Source organism: Octodon degus, unplaced genomic scaffold, assembly GCF_000260255.1.
Source record: "Octodon degus isolate 3935 unplaced genomic scaffold, OctDeg1.0 scaffold00038, whole genome shotgun sequence".
Taxonomy (NCBI): Eukaryota; Metazoa; Chordata; class Mammalia; order Rodentia; family Octodontidae; genus Octodon; species Octodon degus.
The window spans coordinates 17,121,143-17,147,239 of NW_004524614.1; the positions used below are offsets into that span (position 1 = coordinate 17,121,143).

General features: G+C 38.7%; 1 pseudogene; it reads left to right on the forward strand.

The window, feature by feature from the left end:
* LOC101565748 overlaps nt 1-12,431 on the forward strand; it is a 21,900-nt pseudogene extending 9,469 nt beyond the window's left edge.
* The last annotated feature ends 13,666 nt before the right edge of the window (nt 12,432-26,097 follow it).

Genomic DNA, 26,097 nt, shown 5'->3' on the forward strand with positions numbered 1-26,097 from the left:
GAAGACCCAATACTATTATGGACTACTGGACTCTTAGAATATTTTGCTGAGTTAACACACCTAAAACATTCAAATGACGGAACTAGACAAAAAAGGGGATACAGATGAATGTCCATTTTGTATCTGTGTGTTCAAAATTGTGAGGATAGATATATAGTTACATTCTCTTAATGAATAGAGGGATTTGTTCTAATAGTGTTTATAAATAGTATATCATGTCTGCATTTTGTACAGCAAATAACCACTAGCAAGAGAGTATGCAACGTGTTAATTATTGAAACTGTCATACCATTTTTTTAAACTGTCTCATTGCTATTTGTCTCTTTATAAAATTATGGATAAGAAAAAAATTATAATTCCATATTTATAATGTTGTTCACAATATTATGATTATTCCTTGTCTGTACTTTAGAATTTTTACCATTTGTGAAGAAACATTAAAGCAAGTTAAATGGTAAATAATAATAATGATGATGATGATAATAATAATAATAAAAGTAAAAGTGACATTTTCAAATGTTTTGAGGGTAAAAGTGATATTCAGGAGTTTCTAACATGCTTTATCACTCTTTGGAAGATCTCCAACCTGCCCTGTGATGGGTTATATATTACTGCAGTACAGTGTGCCCTGCAGAGAAAATGACCCTAAAGGAGGAGGAAAGCGTTACCTAAAGATTGATGTTTCTGCATGTTGCACCACCTGAATACTTTATACAGCACCCAATTTTTCTCCCAAGATGGAAATGAAAGGAGTGGTAATAAACATAAGCTATTGAGGAAGGAAATATAAAGAGGAAGAACTGGACTACTTGAAAAGTGAAACTATAAAACACTAGGATTAAATTTTTCTTCTATTTTTGAAATACATCCTGAAGTCATTAGTGTTAAATTTCTGAGTTACCTGTATCCATTTCCTCTGGCATCTTTTAGGTCAGCACTCTCAGGAAGCACACACATGCTTTCGCCCTCCATGCTCTTGGTTCCAACGTATCACTGGTATGAATTTCATATTGTTAGGAAGTAACAGTGAGATAACTCCACCTTATGTGTGCTCAAAAAGTGTGCCTATAGATGTCAAACTCTGGCAAATGATTTCTTACAGATTGGTTCCCTAGGGAAATAAAACTATCTTCTATTTTTCTAAAGAATGGGTGCTGAGAGAAGAGCATGCTCAGTTTCTTGTGTCAAATGTAAAAGCAGGTAAAAATTTAAAGCCCATTTCCAAAGTGAGAAAGCATGAAATGAATCCCGAGGCGCTCTAGAAAGAATGCACTTTCTTCAGGCTTCATCGACTTTGAGAGAAAGGAGCACAATAAAAGCAAGAGATCGTAAATTGAGACCTAAACAAAAATGATGTTCCTAGAGCAAAAAAAGGAAGGCATTCTGGGAACGCAGGCAAGGAAGGACAAGGAGAAAGCACTGTGTTTGGTTGACATAGAACTTCAGAATTTTATCAGCATTTTAACATCATTTCCATTTGTACAGTAAGCCATGTGTTTCAATTGCTGAGGTTCATGTGTGTGTTTTCTCATGAATCCAAAACATGCTTTCTTAATCCAAATCTCAGATAAAGACAGCAGAGAATTATATTTCAGTGTCTATTGCCTATTTTAATTGCAGACCTCTAAAAATATTCTCAAATTTGACACATCATAACTAAGATCTCTTACTGCTACCTGCCCAAGTCTCTTTGTCCTAAAATGTGCTCCATACTTTTATTTCATGAATTATGCACAATCATTTATTTCTCTTTTCCAATGACAGCTACATAATCATTCTTCTTAAATTCACAAGATACTTTTGTTAATCCAGTGAGTTGTCATCTTCACAGAAGCCATGAAACTTTCTCTGAGGAGAGTAACAGAAACTCACCTACAAAAATGTGCGTAAGCACTTACTACAGGACATTTTTATTATAATTAAAAAGCATTACATTCTCGCAACTCCCATTCTTAAGCCCTCTTCTTTTTCTTGAACTCTAGATTAATAATTTTTATGCTAAAATAGTCTCAAAATAGGTGTCAGAATAAACACAAAGTGCTCACTCTGTAGTGACACCATCCTACTGATATATAATCCACGGTCTTTCACACAGCATAGAAGGCCTATCACTTATTTTTATGTGCATTTCCAGCCTGTCATTTGCCACATAGCCTCTTTCATTAGCTGGAACCACATTCACTTTTTGGAAATTAACTTCCCTGAAAATTGTACTATTTATATATATGTTCTCATTGCTGAAAACATCTTCTCCAAGTATCATCTATACATGCTTCCATACTTAGCATCAGTAGCATGTCCTCTCAAAAATTGTTTCAAGTTTCCTTCTTTTGGCTCCAATCTCGATTTGGTAGCTGCACTCCTATGAGCACTGTCAGTTCCAGCAGTAACTTCAGAGTAAACCTGTAGAAATGATTCCAAGTCCCTGAATAATTAAACAGAAGCCTTTTGTGTTCACGCAAGCTAGGCGAGGTATAAATTCTCTTTCTCTGTCTTGACTACCCTGCAAGAGCAGCTGCTTCCCATAGGCCTTCTCCATGCCATTTCTGCTTCAGAGCCAACCCATCCTGAACTGAATCCTCCAAAATCATGAGCCAAAATAAACTTTTTTTTTTAAATGAAAGTATAAAATATTTTTTCAGCAGTGAGAAAGTGATTGATCCTCAAGAAGTAAAGCTAATTTTGACTTCTCAGTTTTCTTTTCCTTCCTTCAATCTTGTAATAATGTTTTGGTGAAAATGGTAAGTGGATGAGTCCTGCTGCCTTATGCTAAAACCTTCAAGTGATATCTCCTCCAATTTTAGTAGAAGTCTTTAGTGTGTCCATGCAAGGGTGTCAATTGCCTTCGTATACTGTTATCTTTGCTAGCTATCTTGTTCAACACAAGCTTTCCACTTTGGTATTTGTATGTCATTATACCCCTGTTAATGCAGAGGTTTTTCCTTTTGCCTATTACATGCATCTCCATAAGACTCACATCTGAGGCTTTGCCTGTTAGCTCAGTTGTTTAAAGTGGCACCTGGGCAAATTCAGTCAGGTGCATTATATTGCGGTTCAATTACCAGCTCTGTTTTCAGAAGCTGCATCAGACCTACCCTTAAGGCACCCAGAAGTCACAAAAAAAAAAAAGCCCTGGGAGATAGCTCAGTAGAATAAATGCTTGCCTGGCAAGCGCAGAGTCCTGAGTTCAATCCCCAGTACTGAAAAAAAAGAGAAAAAGAAAAAAGACACACAGCAAATTCATGAGAATGGGGTGAAAGAACACATTCTCCCATCCACTGCACTCCTCCATTTATTCATGAAAGCAATCTGCACACCTGCTTCTGTCTTTCCAAACCCAAGTCCAAAGTTCTCAGGAACACTAACATTTTTAGGTATATTCCATTTGTTCAAGCTTTTCTAAACATTTCTGAAATAGCAGTGGAACATGTTCAATTCAAACTCAGATTCTTACACTAGAGCTGTTAGCATATTTATATTTGCTACACTGAAGTGCAGTCTTTGCATCTAGGAATACGAGCTCCTTAAATCTTAATCACATGTATGAACTTGATATCCCAAGGCACACGGCACACGCTTGGCACGTAGAAAACTGGTTAGAAGCACGTTATTGGAAAAATGCAAGAAGATAACATTCACCAAACCGGTGCTTGGTTTACTGTGATCATTCAGGAAATGTTAACTTATTATTATAGTAGGAAATGATTAAATGTTTACTGCCTGCCAAGGATCACAGTGAAACAAAATCCTTAAATATTTTTCATCCCTTGCAGTTATTATATAACTGTCAAAGTATCCAAAACATTTTTCTTCAGGTTTTAGATTCTAGATGTCTTTTTTTTTTTAACAGTCCAGGTGTCCATGTGTCCTAAACAAAGATATTTCTCAGTGGGAATTCTTGTTAAAGAAAAAAGAGTCTCACAAAGAATTATAGGAATGTAATAGCTTCCATCTCTCTACAGCTGGGCACCACTTCCTGAGGCTGTACTGTGTGTATTGCACAGAAAAGAATAGAGATAAAGCTGACATTCTTAAAATTATATCATTAAAACACCAACAGCTTCAGGCAAAGAAATGAATGGAAATTTATAATACATCTAAAACACAAAAATATATACTGAATAGAACACGTTGAGAGTAATAGTAATATAAATATAAGTCTTGTGGACCAATGTAGCACATATTCATATATCTGATGCAAGGAATTTAGCAAATCTATGGGAATGTGCATAAGAATGTAATTGTATGGAATAACGAATATTTTTAAATCTTTATTAAAATGATGCTATAGATTAGAATTATGGTTTTCATCGATTTTTTTTCTTTAACAGTCTAATTTTAAGGACATTTTATGTGGAGTGCATATACTTCAACTCTACTGCATAAAACAAGTCTGTAAGACTACTACTGATATTTTTGCTTGCCTTCAGCTTTCCTAAAATCATCTTTTATATTATGTAGATCTGAATGATTTTTTTATGTATTTGGTTGTTGCAGGGTCTCCCTATGCAGCTGGGACTCGTGGTGATCCTCCTATTTTCAGCCTCCCCAGTCCTAGGATTACAGGCGTGCACCACTCTGCCCAGCTCAGTGCACGCTAGGGGTGGGGCTGACGCTGCTTGGGGTGCTGGGGATTGAACCGCAGTCCTTGCACTTGCCTAAGCTTTCCTAAGCAGGTGCTTTAGTCTGCTGAGCTATCTCACTTGCACCCTTAATATGATTTAGATATGGTCTGAGTGTTTCCCTCTAAGTCTCATGTGCTAAAAATTAATTTCAGTGCCAGCCAGATAATTCAGCAAATTAAAACACCTGTTTAGACAGACACAGGGACCAAGGTTTGATCCCTGGTGTGCCGTGCCAGCCACCTACCCCCTGGGGCACACTGACAGTCTGGATGTGGTGGCACATGCCTTCAATCCCAGCACATGGGAGGCTGAAAACAGAAGTATCACTGAAAGCCTGATCTGTGTAGTGAGACCCTGTAGACCCTGTACTAAATAAATTTAAAAAAAAATCTCCATTGTGAAATATTAAGAGTTGGAAACAATCCAACTATGTTGTTTAGAGCTGAGTCCTGTGAGGAATGATGAGTATTTGATCAAGTCACTAGAGTGAAACCCTCATGATTGAAACTTGATAGCTCTGTACAAAAAGGGAAAGAGATCAGGAGGCACATGCATCCATCCAACCATCATCTTTTGCTTTGTAATGATGCCACAAGATCCCCTGAAACTGTGCCCACAGAAGGCCCTCAGGCATTCACTTTCCAGATTTATAAAGAAAAATAAACCCCACGCTTTATAGTCTGCCTCGAGCATTTTATTATAACAAAAAAGTAGACTAATACAGTTCCCAAGGCAACTCAGATTACTTCTTTCTCCTGCTTAAAGTCATCAGTGGATTTGTTTTATACACAGAATTAAAAGCAGAAATCTCGCCGTGAGCTGCAGAGTCCCACGAGGTCCCACCCCCCCAACCCCCCACCCCCGCCAACTCGTCTCACGTGATCCCGTTTCCAGTCCTCACTGCCTGCAAAGCCGCAGCAATGCTCCCCATATCACGTCAAGCTCACAACTGCGGAGGGGACCCTGGACCATCTTTCTCCTTGGCCAGAAACATTTGTTTTACTAATTTGCTCATGGTTCTATTATTCCTGTCAGGCTATTCTTTATTTAAATACCCAAAACTCTCAAAGATTTTTCTGGATGACAAAAATAATGTAAACATGCAATCATGTTCTCTCACATTTTTTTTTTTCCGAGGCTGGGGATTGAACCAAAAGACTTCACAGTAAGCTACATTTCCAGCCTCGTTTTTTCTCTGTTTTGTCTTTGACAGAGTCTTGCTAAGTCACTAAGTTGATCAAGCCAGGCTCCAACGTGTGCTTTCCTCAGTCTCCTACAGTTCTTGCAAGGCCCTTTTAAAGCACTCTTTGGTGTATTTTCGTTTGTTATTTGTCAACTCCCTCTCTCTACTTCCATTAGAATTTATGTGCTCTGCTAGTAAGACTTCTACCTCTTTCACATGCTGCTGTACCTCGATTAGTTCCTCATAGAGCTAGCATTAGCTGAACGGATGGGTAGGTGAATGAGGAATTGAAGAACCTGTTCACCTCTGCCTTTCAGCATCTTCTTGGTTTTGCCCTCTTTGCCTTAGTTTTCCCACCTTTAAATTCAGTCAGACAGATTCTTTTAAGCATTTTGCAACATTTTTTAAACGTGCCTCTTTTCAAAATTCTTCCATCTTTGCAGAAAGAGGCATTCCAGCTCTATAGATAGACAGACGCTAAGTTTATTTGTTGGGAAATTTCAGTTTCCATATTAGGACTCAGCATCCCACAACGACAAATGACCATTCTTCCTTTTCTGCATTAAAACATTCTTTGTTATGTAAACACGAGTTTTCAGCCATATTAGCAGACAAGGACTGTGATCCCTGTCAGAGTCTCATCCTTACACATTAAGGATAATGTGAAATTGATTTGCTCCAAGCAGATCGGTTTGTTCCTTTAGCTTTACTGAGATGGCAAGATGTGGAGGGAAACCAGATGGCTCTGACTAGGAGGAGGGATGCTCTGGAAAATGGAAATGCATCCATGCAAGTTCCTTGAGAAAGGCTGAATCCTTGCAGATGACTTGTTTAACTCCTGTCTCTAGTTACATAAATTTTCAAGCTCTGCGGAGTACTTCTGTTATTAAAATATTTTTAAAATGCGATGAAGTTTCATTCCCAGAAGAGGACAATACACTTTACTGGTTGTGAACTAATTATATTTTCCAACATTCTTGCTCTGTAGAAGGGAAAACTGAAGCATGCACGTTTGAATGTTTACTTCCTTTTTCTCTCCATTTTTAGCTCTGCAACCTTGGGTAACTTGTGGTGACTTAATCTCAATTTTTCTGTTACAAAATGAGAAGAAGAAGCCTGCTATATAATTCCTGTAAGTTACAAATAAAAATATACTTATTACGCAAGACTGACTGCATGCTACATGCTCAGAAAATAAGAGGACTCATGTCTTTTAGGTAAAGGAGTAGAGAGCCAGCAGAGTGAAATTGCAACAATACAAGTTAGATTTCTCAATCTCCAATTGAAAAACATACCCATCTCAGCTCATTTCAGCTCTTGGAATTGTTTATGGCTTCTCTACAATTATTTTCTTCTCATTCAACTTCCATCCTTAAGGACTATAACTCTAAACTAATTTTGGAATAAGTTCTCTGGCATCTATTGGATCCTGCATGTTGTAGTTATTTTTGTTCAATTTGTCATGACTTTTTATTAATATTTTTAGAAAAATAAATCACTTCACCTGAATCTTTAGTCCATAGAAACCTAGTATTTTTATTTGCTTTCTTAAGCTCTCTCTTTGATTATCTTTGCCAATAGCATTCATGTATGATGTAATGCTTCCATAATTAAGCAAAATCATGAACCCATGTATTTTTCTAGTGATTCCAAATCTAATCCTGTTTTCTATTCCACTTCACTTACAAGTTTTCATGCCTGCTGCATGCTCTGTTGCTTTTGCTTCATGTTCTCACCTTCATTTGCTCCTTATCCCTCCCAGCACGGACCCTGACCCCACCATTGCACCTGAACACCAGCTGGTTGACAAGGGACCTTCTTGATAGCACTTGATATGTCTACCTATATTCATAGTGCTTCTTTTTTCTTGATCTTTGTGAAATTCAGCTCTAATTCTTCTCTTCTTACTCCTCTGAATATTTTTCCCAATATCTTAAGTATGTCAGTCACTTCTCTTTTCTCTGATCTCTGATCTACAGGAGAGATTTGGAATCACTAGAAAGATTCATGGGGTCATGGTTTTGCTTAACAAAGGAAGTATTACACCACACATAAATGTTATTAGGAAGGATGAATAGGGAGAGAGCTTAAGAAAAATAGGAATACTAGATTTTTATGGACTAAAGATTCAGATGAAGATATTTATTTTTATAAATGTAGGGAGTTACATTATTTTATTATATATCCTCTCAATCTTTGTTCTTATTCTAATTGAGTTTACTTATCCCTGGCTACAAGTTTATTTATAATAGCTTTCAATTTATATGTTCAACATAGTTCTCTTTTGTGAGCTCAAATCTACACAATTAGTTGCTTTATTATTCCTTTCCATAAATGTCTTATAAATACCAGGATCTTACACTGCAAATGAGCTTTGTCTCTCACTCTAGTTTTGTAGTCTTTCTTTAGATTTTTTTTAAAATTATTTTTAATTGGACCATTGCCTAAACTTATTCTTTTTTCTCCTGTATTTAGGACAAAGTCTACAGGGTCTCACTACACAGATCCTACTCATAGTGATTCTCCTGTTTTCAGCCTCCCAAGCACTGGGATTACAGGCACATGACACCACGCCCAGTCTCAGTCACATCTTAGTGTGCCCCGGGGGTAGGGCCAGCACTGCAGTCTGGGATCAAACCCAGCAGCTATACTCTACTTAAGTAGGTGTTTTAGTTAGCTGAGCTATCTGACTGGCCCTTTAAACTTATTTTTGATGTTTACTCTTCCATGTGACACTCACACTGAAAAAGTGATTTTTTTTATAAAGTTTGTAAAGTAATAACAGCCATGCCCACCCTTTGTTCTTTGCTCCCTTTTGCCTGATCAAATCTTTTTATTTCCATGTCCTTGAAGTCTTAATTATGCTAAATGACTATATGACTACCCTGGCCATCTTGTGTAGGTATAAATATATGTATTTAATTTCATTATATTTATATAAATGTGTACATATTTATATAAATGTGTCATATATATACACACACACACACAAATAAAATAAATAAATACCACTACTGAGAAATAATAATGGCTAATATCATGTCTCAGTTTCTTTTTTTCTTCAGATTTTCACTTAACAAGGTAATAGGAATTTTATAGTATTTGTTGTAATACATAGTGTTGTTTTCCAACCAGTTATTTATATTTCCAGCTGCATGCATGTAAAATTGGAAGAAGAGAAAAATGTATAAGAAATTAAGAAGACAAAAAGGAGAAACAATTGAAAAAGAAGATGAAACAAATTAAAGCATTATGTGCTCCTTTCCATAGACCAGCAGAAATGCACAGTACAGTTGTCCAAACCATCCTGCTTACATATATAGTTACGTCTCTTTCCCCCACTCCCTCTCCTGGACTTCTCCTCAACTCAGTAACTCTTTCCTTTTGAATAAGTTCATTCCCTTTTCCCAATATTAATTGTACCCTTCAGTCATTTTTCTCTTTCAGGTTCTCACACTAAGGTGACAATATGTTTGCATGTATGGGTCTGATTTATTTCACTTAAGAGTATGTTCTCTATGGGCTGGCCAAAAAGCTCAGTGGATTAAAGTGGCTGCTTAAGAAGACACAGCAGTCTAGGTTCAATCCCCAGCATGCCATGCTGGTCCCATCCCTGGGGCACACTGAGATGGCAATTGAGACTGGGTGTGATGATGCACCTGTAATCCCAGCCCTTGGGAGGCTGAAAACAGGCAGATCACTATGAGTCCGATCTATGTAGTGAGACCTTGTACACCCTGTAGACCTTGTACTGAAATACAAAAAAAAAAAAAAAGTATGTTCTCTAGTTGCAATCATTTACTGCCAAAAGACTCAAATTTATCCTGTTTTATAGCTAAATAATACTCCAGTGTGTAAAAATACCACATCTTCCTTATCCATTTTTCAGTTGATGGGCATCTGGGTTGTTTCCAAGATTTAGCTATGACAAATTGCACTGATGTAAACATGGATGCACATGTATATCTTTGTGAAATAAGGTTTTCAGTTCTTCTGGAAAAATACCAGGAGGGGAATAGCTGGCATGAATGGAATCTCCAGTCCTAGCTTTTGAAGGAATCTCTACACTGATTTCCACAGTGGCTGTACCAGTCTGCACTGCCACCAACAGTGCAGAAAAGTTCCTTTTCCCCAGCAGCCTCTCCAGCATTTGTTATTGGCTGACTTCTTGATATTAGCCATTCTTTCTGGGGTGAGACAGAATCTCAGTGTTGTTTTAATTTGCATTCCTTGAATGACCAATGATGCTGAACATTTTTTTTTCATGTATTTACTTGCCATTTGTATTTCTTCCTCTGAAAAGTGTGTATTCATCTCAGATGCCCATTTTTGGATTTGGTGTTTGAACTTGTGGGGGAGGCTAATTATTTTTAATCAATCTCTTCTCTATTTTTAAAAAATAGTATATTTTTAATTCAGCCTCCATTACTCATCTATTCCATTCTAAAATACCTTTGATTATTGATGTCTGACAAGTAATGCTGTATCAGTCAGGGCTCACTAGTGAAATACATTTAATGTACGATGCGTAGAAAAGGATCACAAATTCTCTTTTCATGGTTTCCTACGGAGAGTCAGCTGCAGAGGAGCACTGAAGTGCTGCTTGTGCACTAACGATCTGAAGGACACAGGCAAAAGTGGATGGCCTGGCCCTCACCGTGCAGTCTCCTGAGAGTCACCATGGGGAGCAGAGGCATCCACAGTGAAAGTGGGGAGATGGGCGTCCATGGCAAAGGTGGAGGCTGGGGCTCCATTAAAGAAACAAGTGAGCCTTCCTTCTTCTTCCCAGTTTTATTCCATTCAGGTTACAAGCCTATTGGATGGTGCCATTCACACCCAGGGTGCAGTCTTTAGTAAATCCATTCTATCACACCCAGGACTATGCTAGGCCAATTAGTTGGGCATTTTTTACTCCAACTGACACCAATTAACTATCATAAAAATCTTATTGGTACTATAAAAATTACATTTTTCCTCATAGTCCTAGAATCCAGTTGGCAAGCCACTCACCCAGATATTTCAAGGACTATCAAACAGTGCTAGGTGATATTGATACTTGAAGATCTGGCCTATCACTATGGTGCCTGTGTTAGAATACAGTCAGAGCCTGTGGTAGCCAGATAATAAACAGAGGACTGGTCTGTTGGCCTGAGGATCTATTCAACTGTTCAGAGCAGCACCTTATTTGCATCATTGACTTACATTTTCAGAGTGGTAACAGTGGAGGAGATGAAGAAGAAACCCCTGAAAATGAATCATATCTTCCATTTCCAAAACAACAAATCATGTTTAGGGGAATATGATGGACACAAGAACCACCCCAGTACTCAGGAGTATGAGATCCTTTTCAAGCTCAATTTCTTTGGCCCACCTGTCACTTAAAGAAAATTTGATGAGTTCTTGAGGATGATTATACATTATTATAACTACATCATAGGCTGAATGAAGATGTCTCGAACAGATCACTTTTTCTTGTTCTTTAGCTGATAAGGTTGCATCCCAGTAAACCATTGTAAATCAAAGTTATTGTAAATCAGAAATACAGTTAATACACTGCATCTACCACGTATCAGGGCCTAACAACACAGGACTCTAACATGCCATTTGCTTCAGCTGTGTAATCCTGTACTTCATGAGAGCCATTGCCTGCTGGCACTGCCTGGCAATATGAGACAATATTATTTCTCAGTGCTGCATACTGCTAGCCTAGAGAAAGATCCAAATTCAAAATCCAAATTACTCTTTTGTGTGAATGTCTCATACATTCTCAGCATTGTAAAATAAAAATAAATAAGAAACATGAAGTCAGAAACCACCTGAAAAATTATACTGAAGTAGATAAATTAGGGTCTCAAGTATATGGTATACAGCTATCAGTTTTGTGAGTATGCATATGGCATGCAGATGCTGATTTGGTGAGCATTTTTCTACAGCTATTCAGAAAGGGAAATAATTTTACCTTAAAATGAGATAGATAAAAATGTCTACATTTCTATGAATGCTGACTCTACTGTCCTGTCATAATTTGTTTTGAAGATAAACTGCGCAGTTTAGATGCACCCGAACATCACACTGACCAATCGCATCAGTGGTATCATAATGATGGAGCAGAACAGGACATGGGAGGCCTCAGTAGGACACGTGTACTGAAAAGCTAGAGACTGAAAACTTCACCTGAGGGCCACTCAGGAATTTACTATTTGAGAAAACAAATACTTAGGTATGCAGTGATTGGTAGGAGATCTTCGCCAAATAAAAGACAATTCATCACATCCTAATTTTTGTAGGGGGCGATGGAATGCTCCTGTTATATTTTCCCTTATTTGGGTAAGAAGTGCTGCAGCACCAATCCCCACTTGCCTCAACATCTTCCTGTGGTCCTGGACCTCCACTACCAATCCACAACTAGTCCCACCCAACTGCTTCCACTATACGGCTATTTAGACCCTGTTCACTTCCTCAATAAACGAGACTTGATCAGAAAGCCTGTCTTGTCTCCGTCTCTTGTGTCTCTTGCCCTGTCTTTTTCATCCCCATTCCTCCTCCAGGTCATTACCCCACGTTTTGACTCGCGGGCCGTGTCAAGTGGCGCCCCACGTGGAGGCCTGGCACGGAGGATTTAACGAGGGAACCGTTTGAGAGCCCGGGTATGAAGCAGATAGTGAAAGTAAATTCTGAGGCCAACGCAGCGCGAATGCCTGCCACGCCGCTCGAGCCACAGTGAGTGAACGGCAACCCCCTTCCCCTTTTCCAGCATGGGTCAAGCATTAAGCGAGTATGAACTCTTTGTGGAAAGCCTCAGTAAGGCACTCAAGACACGAAGGATTAAGGTAAAAGAAAAAGATTTATTACAGTATTTTAAGTTTATTCATGAGGTTTGCCCGTGGTTCCCATTGGAGGGCGTGATCAGTTCTAAAAGATAAAAACAAGTGGGCAATGCGTTACAGGATTATTATAGAATTTTTGGCCTTGAAAAAGTCCCATTCACAGCATTTTCATACTGGGGCTTGATTGATGAGATTTTTATGCAGTGACATAGAGACCCTTTGGTCGGAGAAATGATTACCCAGGGAGAAGCTGTCCTGCGTAACTCCAATAGGCCCACTCTGGCCCCTTCCCAGGCTGGTTTAGACATCTCCTCTCTCCATGGTGAGGAGGCAAATAAGGTGTTGACTAAACCCCAAGATAATGAGCAGTTTCCACCTTCCCCTAATGAGCAGCTGCCGCCTCCCCCTTCTGAGCTTTTGCCGCCTCCTCCACCCAAGGCTCCTCTCCTGACCCATTATAAATCTTTGTATCCTGACCTTACTACTTTACAAGAGGTCAACTGGGAAGACTTAGCCAAAGAGGCTTCCAAATACCGCCCTGACCTGTTGCAGCCCCAGTTGCTACAAAACCGCCTCCTGATGATAATGAAATGTCCAAATTTGCTCCTAAATTTTCTAATGTGCTTTTGGACCTGGAAAATGAGAAGTTTACATTGCATTTACAATCTTTACAGGCTGATCAGACACGTGGCACCCCTAAGATGGCACCTGGGCCCAGTGAGCTCTTGCCTAAAATGGCGCCTGAACACAATAGGCCCCGCCCAAAATGGCATTTCCAGTTTCGGAAGTGATGGCCCCCGGTCAAATGAATTGGAGTATGTTCCCTGTGTGAGGCTCAACCCAAAAGGAGGAATAAAGGAAAAGAAAGATCAAGTAAATCTATAGTAATTACTAAAGCCAGTGGGGAGACTGGCTATAGACACCTTTGGCACTTACTGGTTGGAAAAGAAAGTAAAAAAAAAAAAAAAAGGGGGGGTATGTTAAGAGGCAAGGAAGGAAAAGCAGTTTAAGAGTAGCAAGATGCCAGAATAAAGGAAGATCCAGATGATTAACAGATGAGATAATTATAAGTATAGTTAGAGAGATTTATAACAAACTGTCAGACTCCATAAATAAAGGGATCTAAGAGCTAGTAATTTATGATTGCTAGGTCTCAAAAAGGTTTATAAATATACCTGTTAGCTCGAATGTTCATGCTTTGATTATATATGTTCTAATTGCTCAGAAAATTTGTTCTGTCCTAAAAGATACTAAAGCCCAGGTAATCATGCAGGAAAAATCTGTTAACAAATATGCTAGATTACGATTCCTTTTGCTGGGATCCACCACATTTTGTCTGTAGAAACACATATTAAAGCCTAATATAACTGTCCACCTGATAGAACCCAAATGATCTGAGCCTTCTCTGGGTTTCCTGCCTCATCACGAGGAAAGTTATATTCGTGTTACTTGGGCAAGACAACCTACAGGAACCAAGAAGTTGTACCTTATGCAGTGGACCCCAGACATCTGACACAAGCTGCAGAAGTTAGAAGGTTCTGCAGGAATGAATTTGTCTGAGTTGAGGTGTTTCATAGTAAAAAGGATACAGAATGGAATTATAGATGGAAAAAGAGAATGTTGATACTAGTAGCCTACAGGAAGAAAGGTAAATGTCCACAGCTGCTAGAGAACAAAAAAGAAAGTGTTTATGATGGAGTCAGAGGAAGTTTCAGATTGAGGTGGTCATGTGTCTTCCCTCTCAGTCTAAGGGAACCCATGTTAACTGCCAATATATTAAAAAAAGCCTGTTAAACTTTTAATAGATGCTTGTGCAGATTCATCAGTAGATACCCAGCCAGTGACTCCACTTGCAAACTGGAGAGTACTCAGCACTTTCCCTAGGTCTGACAATTCATGTGCCCCCAGTAATGGTAAAGATGGTAAAACACAAGAGAAGGCCAGTTTGAGACAATACCCAGTGGCCATAGAAGATAAAGAGAATAAACCTCACATTTAAGAAATCTCTGTTAATAGACCTACAAAATGTTCTGACTAGTGTTTTTATAATTACAAACTTCAAAAGGTTATTGTATTCCAGATCTGCTAAATGATTACTGTATCCTGTTGATATTATTATTTGTTTCTTTGATTCTGTCTTTCCCTCAGTTCCCCTCTATATACTGGTACTCCAGCAATCTATGACCTGTCCCAATTTATAAATACCACCCAGGCACTTGTTTCATATCACATGGGTATGTCTTGTCTAATGGTCTCTATTCCTCCTTATGTCAACCTCAACTTCCTTTCTCCATTCATAACTTGTCCTACTCAACTAATCAATTGCTTGAGGCTCCAAATGGAACCTGATTTGCCTGCCTACATGGAGGAATTACTCCCTAACCTCCCTCTCCGAAGTAGAACTCCAAAATAAACGAGGCCTGGACCTCCTCTTCCTTAAGGAAGGTGGACTATGTGCAGCCTTAAGGAAAGAGTGCTGTTTTTATGCAGACCATTCAGGGGTGGTCAAAGAGTCCATGACCAAACTGAGGGAGCGCTTACAACAGAGACAAAAAGAGTGAGAAGCTCAACCAGGATGGTTTGAATCTTGGTTTAACTGTTCCCCATGGTTGACTACGTTGTTAACTGCCTTGGTGAGACCGCTAATACTCCTGCTTCTTGCAGTAACTATAGGACCCTGTGTGATTAATAGGATTATAAGTTTTGTTTGTGGTCAAATGGGTAATATCAAACTCATGATTATTTTCCAACAACATGAGGCCCTAGCTACTAACAACTCAGATCTCTAAGATTAGAGATTTCCAACATCAAAAGGGGGGAATGTAAAGCCCAACAATTTTAAGATCATAAATGAGGCTAAAAATAAAGTGTCTTTCGGTAAGGGAGCCCACCCGCTGGTTTGTGGACATAATAAAACCTTGGATGGGGTCCCATTTCTTGGAAAACAACTAAAATAACTCAGTCAGCCAAGAAGTTGCCCTTGGCCCTCCCCTTGTTTAAATTCTTGCAAGAGACACACATTCCCAAACCCAAGGCCTCACTATTGAAAGCCATAACAACAGGATGTCCTAGGTCACAATGCCTTGATTTCTTAAAAATGTTCCCGGAACATGACAACCACAAGGTTAGACCCCCCAGCTACCCCTGGACTTACTCCATTTGGTCATCCGCTATCGTAACCCACCAATTATTGTAAAGGGCAACCTACACTAACCAATGCAATTTGCTTCTGTAACTTGCTTGCTCCCTCCCTATTTTTGTGGTTTTTGCCGGCTATAGAGAAGAGGTGGGGATTAATCTATAGGCCTAGGCAACAAAGAGGAACAGACAGTAAGTAGAAAGATGGTGAGTAGAATGTGACTATGGGATGATGCAGCACAGCAATGGCAGTCACCTAGGACAGGGAGGCATGAGGCACCAGGGGGGACAGAGAGCAGAGGAGAAGCAGGGGAGGAGGAAGAAAGGGAACAACAACAGGGGAGCGGGGAGCAGGGCTCAAGTGGCAGAATGCCCAGGCCTGCTTCCAAGGCCGCACAAAGAGGGCAGTCCAATTCATTCCCTTATTAGTGGGGCTGGAAGTCACAGCAGCCATGGGGACAGGTTCAGTAGGGTTGAGGGTAGCAGTACATTTTTATATTAAATTATCTAACCAGCTGATTGATGAGGTTTGAGCATTATCTGGTACTATCCAAGATATCCAGGACCAGATAGATTCGCTAGCAGAAGTGGTCTTGCAAAATAGGAGAGGCTTGGACCTTCTGACAGCAGAGCATGGGGGAATATGTCTTGCTTTACAGGAAAAGTGTTGTTTTTATGTTAATAAATCAGGCATAGTTTGAGACAAAATCCGAGAGCTGCAGGATCAACTACTCAAGCGGAGACAGGAACTTGCGGACGACCCCTTCTCCTCATTGTGGGGAGGAATGTTCACCTATCTTGTGCCCCTGTTGGGACCCCTCTTCTCACTCCTACTGTTGCTCATGATAGGACCTTGCATTTTTCAAAAACTTACAGCACTCATCAGCTCACATTTAGATGCCTTTGCTGCAAAGCCCATTCAGATACATTATCATCAGCTGGAAATGGCAGATCAACAAGAGTATCGTGAGAAGGTTCCCTCAAATGGACCTTGTAATAATGTGGCCTAATCTGATATAGGTCCCCCTGGTGAGACTGACAAGTAGTCAATGATGGGCAGCTAGGACCCACATGCAGTGCCGCCGACCACCTAAGACAGGAACAGGGCCTACTGTAGCCCTGCGATCCCAAGAAGGGTAAGGTCTGGTCGATCTCATGTGAAGGAGTCCTTGACCCAAGCCAGGCATTGTCCCCACAGGGCACTGTCAATTTCCTGCTTGATGTATTTAATAAAAAGGGGGGATATGTAGGGGGCGATAGAATGCTCCTGTTATATTTTCCCTTATTTGGGCAAGAAGTGCTGCAGCACCAATCCCTGCTTGCCTCAACATCTTCCTGTGGTCTTGGATCTCCACTACCAATCCACAACTAGTCCCACCCAACTGCTTCCACTATACGGCTATTTAGACCCTGTTTACTTCCTCAATAAACGAGACTTGATCAGAAAGCCTGTCTTGTCTCCGTCTCTTGTGTCTCTTGCCCTGTCTTTTTCATCCCCATTCCTCCTCCAGGTCATTACCCCACATTTTGACTCGCGGGCCGAGTCAAATTTTCAATGATTTTTATCATTTAAAAAGTATACATATTTTAAATATTGCAAATATAAGGTAAATATACATACATAAATTAAGTACAAACTTAACACTAACATTAATTTAACAAAACATGCTGAAAGCACATTAATTTAGTGGTATTCAGTTTGTATTTCAAAGTACACAGTGATCATATAGTGATATAAAAGGCAGTTCTCAAACAAGAACTAATAATTCTGAGTATATACTTCTAAATAAAGTACCTAAATAAGACAAAAATATTAATATCTTCTAGTGGAACATTTTACTATGTGCAAGAACAACAGAACACACAGTCCTCTCAAAATCATAAGAAATATTCACACAAACCAGTCATGTTCACAGTAACAATAAAAACCTTAACATGACAAATAAGTGGATATCCAGCAAAGTAAGGTCTCATACCACACTGGAGTAAGACCAAAAACTGGCAGCAGAAACATACTTACAGTACAATAACTTTTTGTCTCTCTTTTTTCCAATTACATGTCTTTCATCTCATGCTTTGTGTTTTAAGTTTCTCACACAGGGAAATCATGCGGGGTTTAACCTTCCATGTCTGACTTACTTCACTTAATATTAAACTCTCAAACTATGTCCATTATGCCACAAATGTCTCATTTATCCACTTTTATGTCAGGGTTGTACTTCATTGTCTAAAAAGACCACATCTTTTTTATACCTTCCTTGGTTTATAGCAGACATTTACTCTGTTATGTATAAATACCACATTTTCTTGATCTATTCATTTGTTGATGGGCATGTAGCCTGTTTCCAAGATTTATCGATGAATTGTGCTTCTATAAACACAATACACCTACTCCACAGTGGCATGTTTTTAACTTTTTTGAAAAGGTATTTAGAAGGGAAATAGCTTGATCAAATAAAATTCCCACTTTTCATTTTCTGAGGACTCTCCATATTGACCTACACAGTAGTTGCATTGGTTTAGAATCCCACTGACAATGGAAAAGGAATCCTTTCTCTTCGTGGCCACACCAGCATTTGTTATTGCTTGATTTCTTGATGCCATTATTTCATTAATTTGTATTTCTCAAGTGATCTGCAATGATGGTATTTTTCCATGTGTTTGTTGGGTAATTGTATTGCTTAATCTGAGAAATACATATTCATTTCCAATGACCATTTTTAAATGAGCCTTTAAGAATAAAAGGTCTAATAGTTTTCAGCTCTTTATATATTCTAGATATTAATGCTCGTCTCAAGAGTATGTAATGAATCTTTCTTTCCTATTTGGTAGGTTGTCCCCACTCTTTTCCTGGATTCCTTTGTATGTAAAAGCTTTTAATTTTGATGTAATATTATCTGTCGATTCTTGGTAATAGTTTTTATACAACCAGTATTTTGTTCAGAAAGCCTTTATCTACATTAACATCTTTGAAAATTGTACCTATTTCGTCTTCCAGATGGTTATTTCTGTTCCAGTGTTTTCAGATTTTTGATTCATTTTGACTTTAGAGTAGTGCATTTTGACTTTAGTTTAGCTAGAGAAATAGGTCTGGAGACCTGGTTCCTTACATCTTGAAACTTATGGCATATACAAACACTTGCAACTTTCCCCCCATGGAACAGGAAAGAGAAAAAGAAAAGAACCCAACATTTTTCAAACCTATTTTATTTATTTATTCATTCATTCATTCATTCATTCATTCATTCATTCATTTATTAGGGAAGGGTTCACAGGGTGTTTAGGGTCTCACTACTACATCGGACTCGTAGTGATCTGCCCAAGAGCTGGGACCACAGGTGCTCACCACCACGCCCAGTCTCAGTCGCAGTCTCAGAGTGCCCCGCGGGCGGGGCTGGCATGGCAGATCCGGGGATCAAACCCCCGGCCCCTGCACCTGCTTGTAGGCTCTTTAATCGGCTGAGCTAGATTTGTGGGTTTTGCTGGCAGCACATTCCACGGTTACCAGTGTCGTGTGACACAGAAGGCTGCTGCCTTTCAGTATGATCTCACACGGCACGGAAGGTGAGCTCCCTTGAGACTCTGTAAGGACACTATCCCTTTCCACGAGGGCTCCACCTTCATGCCCTCATCTAACCTTGGCTACCTCAGAAAAATTATCTTCCTAATATCACATTATGAGGTATGAATATTGGGAGAAATAATCGTTCAGCACGTAACAGAGGCAATAATTGGCAAAGAATACTGCTAATGCATTTGCTGTTAAGTTTTTCATTATATTACTTATATTGTTGACACCTGTTCTGTGTTGTATTTTCATACTGGACAAGTGTTAGATTTAATCAAAAACTTTATTTCTATCCATTGACATTATCATGTGGGACTCGGCAATGGAGGGCAAAAGAAAAACAAGCAAATGTTATTAGATGTTAGTGACAATAATCTTGTTTGAGTTACATTAACAAATAATTCTCAAATCATAATAGTTTATTTATCTCACTTTAGAGGAATTTCCCCAGTTGCGATGCAAGTGGTTATTAGGTCAACATGAAAAGAGTGTGAGTAAATTTATGCCGGCTCTTAAGTACTCATACCTGAAAGAGGCACATTAAGTTAAGGCGCCTTGTGTTGGGCAGAGGTGAGTCATATGGACTCACCCAAAATATGGGAACACGCAAAGAAATTGGAGGTAGAAGGGAAGTAAATAGAACAGAGTTGCTGTAATATCCTCCACAATGTTTAAATGAAGTTCTCTATTCTAATTGTGTAAAAAAAATTGAATTATGAAGTAGGTACCATGAAATTAATTTGAGATATATGAGTTTAACCCTAGTAAACATCAGGGAAACATTTTAGTTTTAAAAGAATATGTGTTTCTTCTGTTATAAAAGAACTTTTAATTACATAAACTGTTCCTTTTTAAAGTGTTTGCTTTACTTATCTTTGTGGAAGCAGAAACAACAAAGGCAAAAATATTGCTAAAAATCAGTCCATTCGACAGTGGAAAGATTTTAATTGCGCGGCACACTGTGTCGGTCAGTGCCTACTACAGAAATCACTTAACACGGGACATATAATTATGTAAGAATTACAGGACTGGCTTCCCGAGGCTCCCCGAGTCTGCGCTCCGGACATGCACAAAGCGTCAGAGGCCCGGAGCTCACCGAGCGAGCACCTCTAGTCCGTAAGCCTTCCTGGGGTGCCTCCTGTTTGGTGGGACAAGCCCGAGGGGTGGTGCCACCCACTCTCAGGACGGCCTCCATCCACCAACACCAGGGCTGTCCTGATCCAGTTTAGTGGGGCACTTCTTCCTGAAGTCGACACAATTAAAGATCAGACACATGAAGTACACATCATTGATTTTTAAAAAAGAACTGTGCTAATTGGCACTAGTTTATAGTACAAACAATAGGAAGTATTTAATAAGTCTTCTTTGTTTGGTTCTTTAAAATCCAGTTCAATGTATTTATTGCATCTTAATGTTTGCGTATTATGTAACTGTTCTGGTCTGTTACATAATAAGACTAAACATTTATTTTTAAATTAATTTTTTAATTCTTGCTTTTATGCAAGGTATGAGTCTAAGCAAAACCCAGTGACTCAGGAAAACCAAAAAGACTTCTGTCCCAACAAATATGTGTTGTCAAGTTTAACTAGATTTGTGTTTCTTTTGATAAACACTTGCATTTTCTTTTAGTTTTCTTGCCTTGAAAATTTTCACTGGTCACTCTGTTAATGCTGAAAAGGAAAAACTCAATCTTGAAGTTCAAAGGGAGTTTAGTTGTCAAATTTTTCTTCTCCTTAAATAAATACATTTTCCAAGCATGATTCAGAGCTCAAAAACATGTTAGTTATTTCTTTTCTATGCCTTACTCCTAAGGAGAGAAGAAAAACAAGCTCAGACAAACAAGCAGTAATTTTAGTAGCTTTTACAAGTGTACCCTTGAGTAGTTTTATTTAATCATTTAACTTTATGATTAACAAAAGCATTTAAAAGCGATCATTCTGTTAAATACATAAAAGCAAACAAAACAAAATTCACCTCCTAGCCTGTTGATGTGCTATTATAAAACAGTGAATAGAAAATTCATAGCTACTAATTAAGATTGTGCTTTGGGAACAAGTCATTCAAAATGAAATCACAGACCAAATCAGAAGCTAAAAATCCAAAGTAAGTTACAATTCAACTGCAGCTGTCACATCTCAGGTGGAAATATTTACATACAGACTTTAAACTGAAGTTCAACTAAACTTGCCATGCAAATTAAAGATATTGACAAAAGTCAGTGTGGAACATGGAAGCAGGACCAAGCAGAGGAGGGTACCTCAGATTACAATTTATCCAGAAAGCATGTGGAAGAATTCATAAACCAAGAGAGATTTTATATTAGTTTCCAAGGAAATTGATCTTTTTTTGTCAAGTAGTGGGAATCTACAAGCAAATCAATAATTTTGCATCCAAGTAATAACCCCCTAATTCCAAGAAATTTAGGTTAGAAGATGACTCTGGGCAAACACCAAGGGTAACATACAGGAAGAGGGTTAATAAGGACATGGCTCACCTGAATAGGCCTGCTTTCAGAAGAAAATGTATTAGGATTTTTGAGTATGGCTTGTGAAGTGATGAATTATTCTAGTCAGTAAAATATAGGAAAAAAATATCATACAAATTCTGAAAAAAAAGCCCCTCTAATCAGAAAGTCTAGTGAAGACAGATTCCACATCTTAGAACAGTATGCCTACAAGAAATATCTGCTTACTGATATATAATGATGATGTTGTGTGTAATGGGAGCTTAGGACACGCCAAACTTAAAGTGCATTAACTTAAATCCAACGCAAATGTGAATGTGAAGCAGAGATAGCGCCATGATCTAGGAAGACCAGAATCTGGGGAAAAGATACATTTCTACAACCCAGAAGAGTCAATGAGAGCTGGAAGGCTTTGACTGGCACTTCACCCTAGAGGAAAAGGAACCAGGACGCATGAGTATGGACTCACTAGGTGAGCCAGGTGATGGCCACCACAGAAAGCCCATTTTATGCAGGTGCCTGATAGTTTTATTCTTCTTGCATGACCTCTTACTCTCTGTGAATAAGGATTTGCTGCCAGTGACTTTACTTTAAATCTGTGTAGTGGCCCTGCATTTCCCCTCACCACAACTTTAAATAAATACAAAAGCAGGATGTAACAGAAACACCCTCAACCCAGCCTTCTCAGAGACACTTCAGTTTTTCTTTTTCTCAACCTGGTAGAAATGATATCTCAGTGATGAAGAGATTAAAACTGTGCATTCTATAGGACTGTTAGGTAACAAAAAGACTGTGAGGTCAATTTTCTAAATTTGGACCTCGATTGTGGGCAAAATATTATCACCGTTGTAAGTGCTGGCAAGAGGTCAGAACATCTATTTCATATTCTGATTCTTTTAAACCAGTATTACTGCAGGGGTTGAAAAGGACACTGTGAGGCATCTGGATTTGTAGTGAGTCAAGCCAAGAGAGGAAGATAAAGTTTGAATATCTAAGACAAGTTATTACCATGAAACCTAGAAAAACATCTAAATAATGCTTCCAATTTTGGAATGTTCAGCGCACTTCATGCATCACCATGTGACATGGTCATTGAGACATCACCATGTATCAGTATTTTACTTACTTTGTGTACATCTCAAGGGTCTTCTGAGAAACAACCTAAGCAAAAATGAATCTGCTAACATGAACAGTGGTTACATGTGTCACATAGGATGGAACAGAAAATTATTTGCCATGTATGAAGTTTATGAGGGCTAACAGTGTTGCTGGAAATAAATTCAGGAACAGTCCTAATGAAACAGAGCTTGCAGTAGGACCTTCAAATTCCCCAGTATTTCTTGTAGGCTGGCACTGCAGGTATTAATTTGTTGATCTACTTTAGATGTCCATTGTATTACAGATTTAGAAAATGGATAGAAAAGATGGATAGAGTTATAAAACAGTTTATAACAAGGAAAAAGGAAATGGCTGATTTTTCAAAAAACCCCTTCAGACTTCTCTAGTAATATAGATTGTGCACTTTTTCACAACAGTCATCATTCTGAAAGGATAGACTCTTGGGTGTAACTTTTCAAGTGACATGGTCCATATTAAGCATCTCAGAAAATGAGTCTCAGAAATTCATGAAATAAAATATGACTAATTAGATATTTATTTTGGAAGCTAGAACCTGAGCCAAACATGCAGAAAAATATTATAATCAACTACTCTGCTTATAATGAGAGACTACAGCTTTACATGGTTACTACTGCAATGGTGCATCTCATGTGTGACAAGTCTCATCAGTGAGACTTGGGAGCTACAGCTGTTTTCTATGAAGTTGCTCCTATTGCACTTGGAGGTTTTGCATTGCATTAGCTGGTGATGTATTCTGTTGCAAGCTTGAAGTATGCCAGGTTTAATGCTATAATGTGATTATAAGTCTAGAGATAGAAAAGATGATGTGGTTTCCAGGAAGTAAACATTGTTCCAATGTAAAATCTTACAGAGAAACAATGATACTTTTTTTCAAAAGTTTCAGCTGAGACCCAGGAATAGTTTAAGTGATGACTTTGCCCATAACACAAAAAGAACTAGATCTATGACCATCTGTATGCATCAGGGTTTTGCTAGAGAAACAGGTACAACACAAGATATACAAATGTGTAAGAAAGGGGCCAGGGAGATGGCTCAGTGGAATAAGTGCTTCCCTGACAAGCGCAAGGGCCTGAGTTCGATCCCCGGTTCCACAAAATTAATAATAATAATAATAATAATAATAATAATGTGTAAGAAATTGCAAGACTGGGTCATGACAGCCAGCCACAGAGTCAAACAAGGAAGTGTGCAGAAGGCATCTTCCACTGAGGACTGGAGGATTCCATCCAAGGTCTGGAGCTCACTGCAGTGTTCTGTGAATGTCTGTATCAGGAGGCCAATGGGTCTGTGACACAGGCTGATGAGTCCACACTGGAAGGATCCAAGGTGGAGGCCAGGGAGTCTGCATCAGAATACAGAAGGCAATGTCCAAGCTGACGGCGAAACCCACAGCTCCCCTGATGCATGGAAGGCCCTCTGTGCTTCCTCACCTCCCTTTATGCCATCCACATGATGGCCACCCTAGGGCGTGTCCTCTGCATCCCAGGGCATAAAATTGCAGAGCTTCTCAGGTTGACTCAACCAATCAACCACCACACCATCCATTCAGTGGCATCTTAAATCTTTGCAAGTGCATTCATTGGAGTTTAAAGACATCAGTGAAGTCAAGCGCCTCACTCTTTTCTGATTTGTGACAGTAACTGTGGTGATTATCCGTGAAGAAGCATGCCTTGTAGAGGCCTCTGCTACACATACGCAAAGACATCTTACAATGAGTTTGAGCTGAGTGACGCTTCAGAAAGATGTCAATTACTTTTAAAGGAGATACAGAACTTCTCCATAGTACTGATAGAAAGATATCATGACCAGATTAAGTACAATGCAAAAGGAAGAGATTTTTCCAGGTAAATACAGTGACAAAGACTGAGAATGAGTGTCAGAGAAAGGACAAGAGAAATATTTTATATATCTAGAATACCCATTATGCTCTATACCCAGCATAGGTAAGTCTCCTCCATTGTGATTAATTTTCCCAAAAGTAGCCCTGTAAAGTAGGTATTATCATATTCATTTTATAGATTAGTAAACTAAATCCTTAAAGTTAGTGTAAGAATAGTATCTTTGCACAAGATGAGTTCAGCCTTTAGCTCAGTCCCACACTACTTTCTGGAGGTGACTCGGATGTCCTTCAACCCTCTAAAATTCATCCTCCCAACCTACTCAAAGCTTCTGCTTAGAGCTGGTGCTCTCCCCTGTGGTGTGTGGGCTGTGAACATAAACACATCCTCATTTATGTCTGTAGTTGATTACGCTGGGGGGAAAAACAGATTAAAAATTAAGCTATTCTTCTGCTTCCTGTAAATTTGGAATTGGAGCTGAAACATGTTAATTTGTCTCCTAAAAACTTGCATTATACCATGATGCAAAGCTCTACCAGGGGCTAAAGTGTTAGTGTAAAATACAAAGCTCATGTTCAGAGATAGAAGTGATATTTTTGGAGAAAAGTAAAAATAAAAGGCCATGGAGAGAGACAGAGGTAAAAAAAAAAAAGAAAATATTTGAACTTGTCTCTTTAGAATCTGTTTTTTCTCAAGTTATAACCCTTCTAGTCTATGCATTCTCAATGGAGCAATAGTAGGTGAAATGATAATAATTATGACCTTTGCATATTTTTTGGTTCTTTGATATATTTGAATAATTGCTTCTTGGTGTGGAGGGCAAGAAAACCTTGGCTTTCGCAGTTGTTTTGGCCCTCCAGAGTTTAACCTCGCCTGAGAAAATCTTATTCAGTAGAATTCCATAGGGAACAAGATGGTCAGGAAAGGCATTTTTTAAAGGCGCCTCAGGAAATGAACAACGAAAAAGTCTTCAGAAACATTGCTCTAGAGTTTCATTAACGTAATTAATAGTAACTATTAGTCAATATTTACAAGCCAAACATTATCCTAGCCATCTGGGTATGGTAATAAATAAAATAGCAACCTTGTCATGGTAGAAGTGTCCTACTCCAAATGACATCCTAGTATCTTTTAATTCATTTTTAAAGCAGATGGACTACATACTACCACTTAATCCTTGATTAAAATAATGAAACTTCCAGCCAACCAAATACACATTTAATTCTGTATAGCAGCTGTTTATTGATCATTTTCTATATGTCCAATATTAGATAAGAATTATTTCAAACTTTTCCAAGTCACAAGATAGGTTTT